Source organism: Octopus bimaculoides, chromosome 2, assembly GCF_001194135.2.
Source record: "Octopus bimaculoides isolate UCB-OBI-ISO-001 chromosome 2, ASM119413v2, whole genome shotgun sequence".
Taxonomy (NCBI): Eukaryota; Metazoa; Mollusca; class Cephalopoda; order Octopoda; family Octopodidae; genus Octopus; species Octopus bimaculoides.
The window spans coordinates 180,675,627-180,681,798 of NC_068982.1; positions in this window are offsets into that span (position 1 = coordinate 180,675,627).

Genomic DNA, 6,172 nt, shown 5'->3' on the forward strand with positions numbered 1-6,172 from the left:
GAAGAAGAAGAAGAAAAAGAAGAAGAAGAAGAAGAAGAAGAAGAAGAAGAAGAAGAAGAAGAAGAAGAAGAAGAAGAAGAAGAAGAAGAAGAAGAAGAAGAAATTAAGAAGGTTATAAACGAAATCATCATAATTTCAAGTCCAAAGTTATGTCGTGCTGACCACAGTATAAAGCGGATGAAATAGTGCTATTCATGATTATCAGCTACATTAAGAACTTTATCTTATGGAAATTCTTCTAATAGATATTGGCTCTTCAAACGGTTCTACCTACTTTAACTCTTTTACTCACAAAAACACACCTATTAGCGAATTCACTGAAAGAGAGCACCTCTCACTCCACCCACAATTTGCTTTCATAGAATTGCAGTGAGGATATCTTCAGGGTTATACCGGGGCAATAACCAAATCCATCTTATATTAGATACAAATTGTCTTAAAGAAAACCACTAAGGATCAGTACTCAGATTCTGCACGACTGAGTGCAAAACGGTTTCATCGCTTTGCATATGCATTTCGAAAAGACCTGCCCGATAGCATATCTGATTAACGTTAGGACCGATAACATATCTCGGTATTACTGGTTGACTAAGGATTTAGGAACGTTGTCTAGAGAAGCCTGTATCCTGAAAGTCCTCCTCTAGATATCGGCTATAAGGTGACGAGATAGAATTAATGAAAACGAATAGGAACGAAAGGGATATAAAAAGAGTAAAATTGTGAGATTAAGAAAGCAATAGAGACATTAATAAACAAGTATCTATAAATAGTAATAAGGATGTGGAACAACAATTATCATGAAATGGCCCCCAAAATAGCCACTGAGTATATCGGATCACGGAACAAAAAAGAAAAATAAAGAAAAATTAGAAAAAATTATCATGACACCAAAATTAATGGCCCTTTTACTGTTCTGACAGCTAACATAGAGTCTCATAATTAAATGGGGTTCATTTAGTCATGCTCGGTTTGCCACTCTCATCCATCGATTATTAAATTTACATCACGTTCTTCTGCATATAGAACTTGAAAATGTTAATGAGTACTTAGACGAGACGAAAACATTTTCCCCCTGAAACATACTCACTCCAGTATTTGCTCCATTATGGTCACCAAATACAGTGCCACAAACTGGACCATGTTGGTAAATGAAAGAGACGGTATGATCTTCACGACCGACTCAGATGATAACATTGTTTGCTCTAGATGTGGCAAAAACTATTTGACGTGCATTTGGAAATCAGTCAAGCATGAATACGGGAGGAGTCCGTGGTGGTAGATTTGCTAACATAGCGTGCATATTACATAGTGGCACTTAATCATGATAATGATAGTAATAGTGATGCTGACGCTGACGGTGATGATAACGATAATGATAATAATAATAATTGAGGGCGGCGACGACATCGACAACAATGACGATGACGACAACGATGACTTCAGCGATGATGGCGACGATAACGATGACAACAACAACGATTATGATTATGATGATGATGATGATGGTGATGGTGATGATGATGATGATGACGACGACGACCGTAACGACGATAACGATAACCATGATGACGGTGGCGACGTGACGATGGTGACGATGAGGATGATGATACTGCTGCTATAAATAATACACCGCAATTAATACTAATGATTGATTAAAAAAAAACAACAAGATAATAGAAACATATTGAAACAAGAGAATAAATATGAATTGACCGGCGTCCGCAACATGTCCCCGCCCTAACCACTACCGAAAGAAACAAAAGAAAAGGAAACATCGATACTGAATTAAAAGATGTGTAAACTATGACAAAAGAAACAAACGCTTGGCTGTTATATTATGGAACACATATAGGTATAACTTGCTAGATCAAAAGAAAAAGTAAAGAGAGAAGCAGAGTGAACATTTAAGGGGAGATATGAAATATGATCAATGTGAAAGAGAGATGTGATTAATGACTCATGAAAATATATTTTGGTGAATATAACAAAGACTACTTCAGATATTTAAAGCAACAGAAGATAACATAAAAATGAAAAATACTTGCTGAGCCGTTTTATTTGATTCCATAGAAAAGAAAAGGATACAAAAAAATAAACATCAAAGAATGATACAAAGTTGAAACGATGAGATCGAACCAAGGACAGGGTCAGTAGTCGCAGTACAGTTCACATGTAAAAAGATGCTAAGACATAACCAAATTTCCTTAAAATACTCATACAATAATATATTACACGAAGATTGTGAATACTGCTATAATGATTTCTATTTAGGGACAAGGATAGCTATTTAGTGAGAGCAGATAGTTGGTCCCGTGGACCTTAGTGCTTGAGTGGAACATTATTCAATCCATGCCAAATTATGAAAGCAAACTTGACTGTGGCTGGATTTTTACTTAAGATATAAAATAGCGCAACAAACACTACCAAGATTTTCCCGAAACTAAACAAGCTTGTTAAGCACCCCTCCGAGAAGCGGATGATAATAAACAGTTAAAATCAAGCAGATGGATTTAAGAGACGCAACTGATAGAAAATAACCTGGATGTGGGTGTCGCAAAAGTATCGCGAAGATTTACGCACACAGTATTATGTATAGGGAGCCGGTTTCCACCAAAGATACAAGGCTCCATCTTTGGGATGTAGTTAACACAGACATATTCACATTTGGAACTTGAGAAAAGTCTTGCATATTTTTACTGTTCCGCTCACAGATTGGACTTGTAATGTACGGATCAGCCATTTAGTTTCTATTTCTGAAAATCCATGTTTATCCAGATTCTCATTTAAGCATTTACTAACAAAACCTAGTGCTCCAAATATTTTTGGTATGAATATGAATTCATAGTCTGAATATAGAAGTTGGAAGTTTCGAAGCAGTTGTTCATAAATATCCTCTTTTTCTTTGATTTTCAAAGAGATATTTATATCTGCAGAGCAGCTAACCTCTATGATGGTACACACTTTTGCCCCGCCCCTCCCTGTCACAAACAGCAATGTCCAGCCTGCTATGCTTAAATTTGACAGAAGGTTTGATGGGAATATGCCACCAGTTTTCCTTGAATTGGTGTTTGTGAATGTATTCCATAACAGGGCTTTTCTAAGTTTATTTCAGGACAGTCGTTTTTGCGGATGGCATTGTAAATGGCTTTAGTGACAACATCGTACCGTATAGGGAGGTAGTACCGTGTGACATTTTAGAAGAGTTGCTAATCACATGCGTAATGTCTTCGACAAAAACATGACATAGCCTACACATGCGATTGCACTTTGGGATTACAGGAGTATCAATGTCTCTCTTGTTCACCAGGTAATTTGTGGCAATCTCCTGTTTCTGGATTTCAAACGCATAACCTTCAAAGTGCTATGTAATGTAGTGGTCTTGTGTCCAAGATAGGCTGCGTTTTGTGCCAATTCTACTGTCTTCTTCAAGCTTCCAGGCATGGCCTTTTTTTTTGTATGCTGAGTGCTTTCCATCCCGGTCTTCTCTGAGGTAAGAGAACCCAGCTGTTTTCAGAGTGTTTCTTGAGGAGTTCACTGCCAACTCGTACAATGTTGCTCATTTCACTTTTCGCCGTAGCATTAATATATTTATTTTTGCTGCTGTTGTTTAGCAGATGATGTCTGAGTGATACCATATGGCATTCGAAGGCCATCTGCACTGATATAAGGCTTCTACCATCTTCATTTCTTTTGGAGTTCCCAGTTGTTGTCAGGATTTTTCGGGTTTTGATATCTATGGAGTGGATTTCCTCTACAGATCAAACAAGTATCCCAAATGTTGGGATGAGCACTGGTACTGAAAATGCATTCTACTAAATTATTTATAAATAATTCTACACATTTCTTTTGTTCCTATAATGCTTGGTCACTTCAAACGAACTTTTGCAGGCATAGTGGGGGAGAATGTTAGTAGTAATTTAGCTGGCAGACTTTGGTTGATGAGAAATTGGGCACCTGTTTGGCGCTATATTTCGAAACCGGTACCAGGTTGACCAGCATTTATTTGTTCTGACCAGTAGAAGTAAGACATTATTATTGTTCACTGATATGTTTTCCTATCATGTCTGTAATAGATTTGTGACTATTCGGTGGTACAGAAGTATTTTTTGACTTCTATTTTTTAGCAATATAGGTACTCATGTAGTGCCCTTGTGCACATATGTACGTATCGAATATTGTATGTATATATTTCATTGATTTGCCAGTACGGCTGATAATTCGCTTATCATTTGTGATAGTTCTCCGTTGGCAAGTTTTGAAAAAGTATGAACAAATGTGAAAGGGGTACAGTGAACTTCTGTAAGGAGTGGAATATCCAGCGATTCGGATTCAATCTTTCGTCAGGGGGCAGTGAAAAAGAGAAGAAAAGGAGCAAAAAGTCAAACAGATTTTACGTCCTCTCAGCTTGAAAAACTGGATGGAACTGATAATGGACGCAGAATAACACGGGCTGCTAGCGTGGAACAGAAGTTATAGGAGAGGGCGTGCAGAAAGGAGAAGGAAAAAGGTATTAGAGAGAGTAGAGGTAAGCAAATACGGGAATCTTGCAGAGAGAGTGTGGAAGGAGGATAAGGGTAAAAAAGGGTAAACAAGAATTAAGAGGAGGTGAAAGGATGAAAGGAAACACGTTCATTCATGCCTGTTGGGGACGTTATGCCATGATCAAATTTGAGACGTCGCTTCTTTCGTTTCCTAGAGAAGCAGTGTCCGTGGTGCAAGACCATACCAGACACTGATAAATCTGCAACAGAATGATTCACAGTGTTGAAGTGGGTGGCGACAGGTTGGCCTGGCATATGTAGCATTATGTTTCTGATGCGTTCGCGAAAGCGATCCTCAAGGCGTCGCCCTATGTTTCCAATGTATAGAGCATCGCAGAGTTTGCATATGATGCAATATATGAGATTCGCCGAAGTGCAACAGAAGTGGTGTGTTATGTGATATTGTTTCTCGGGCCCCGTGATGGTAGTGATATTGTTGATGTAGGAGCATATATTACATCGTCGGTGAGAACGTTTAAATGTTCCTGATTGTGTGGAGCTGGGAGCTGTGAAGCTTCTAACAAGGAGATTTCTAAGATCCCTATCATTTTAAAAAGACGGGAGTTGTGGTGTGGAAAAGATAGGGGCGATTGTTGGGCCAGAAAAAAGAATGCGAAAGTTGTGGGTGTGTTTGTGAGAGAGAGGATGGACGAGTGGTAGATGAGAGAGAGAGTGTCATTCAGTCGGTGGAAGTGCGTAAAGATGGTAGGAGTCCTATGGTGTGGTTGATGGCTTGGGCTCGGTAGAGTGCCGGGTCAAAATTGATGGAAGATACCGTCGATCAAGAAAAAACTGTCTCGTCGTTTTGCAATGGGATTCAAAATCCGAATCGATGCTGCAAAGTCGTCGAAGCCGGAGAAATTGAGAGAAAGGTATAGCGGATTTAATCTGTTTGGGATAAGAAGAAGGGTAGTGGATGTAGGAGCGGGAATTCGTACCTTTATACTTGTGTATGTTGGCGGAGATGTTCAGACAGAAAGCAGACAGAAGTATCAGATATGGTGTGGGGGAATTCCAAGGCTAGGTGAAAGGTGTTAAGGAAAGAAATAAAATCGTTGAGCAGGTGTCTGTTAAAGCTTGTGGCGTCAATGCAGTCGTCAATGTAACGACCATAAAGCTCTGAGATGGGTCTTGGGAAGTGAGCAAAGATTTGGCCTTCCATATAACCTACAAAGAGGTTGGCATAATTAGGGCCTATTTTGGTGTCCATAGCAACACCACTGGAACGCTTACAAAATTCACCAGAGAAGGAAAAACAATTGAGTGTTAAGACGAGCTCAGCTAGGCGGAGGAGGAAGGAATTTTAACCATGTTTCGTGGTCTGCTACCACAACAGCTCCTTTATAGGATCCAGTTAGCTGAAGACATCATCAGGAGGAACCACGTCCGGTTTCGGCCCCTACTCCTCTACCGTTTTGACGTGGCGGGGCCACCCCCTTTCGGAGGTGTCTTCAGCTCTGGTGTTGGGATCATGTCTTCTTTTACTGTTTGTGACTGTTCTAATTCAACTGTGGAATGTCCCTCGCTATGGTTATTTTCCAGGAGGTTCTGGACATACGTGTTACGGTTCATCAACCCGCGTTGTTGAATTACTTTCTTCCGACATACCTTCCCTTGGTGGATTAGGATCC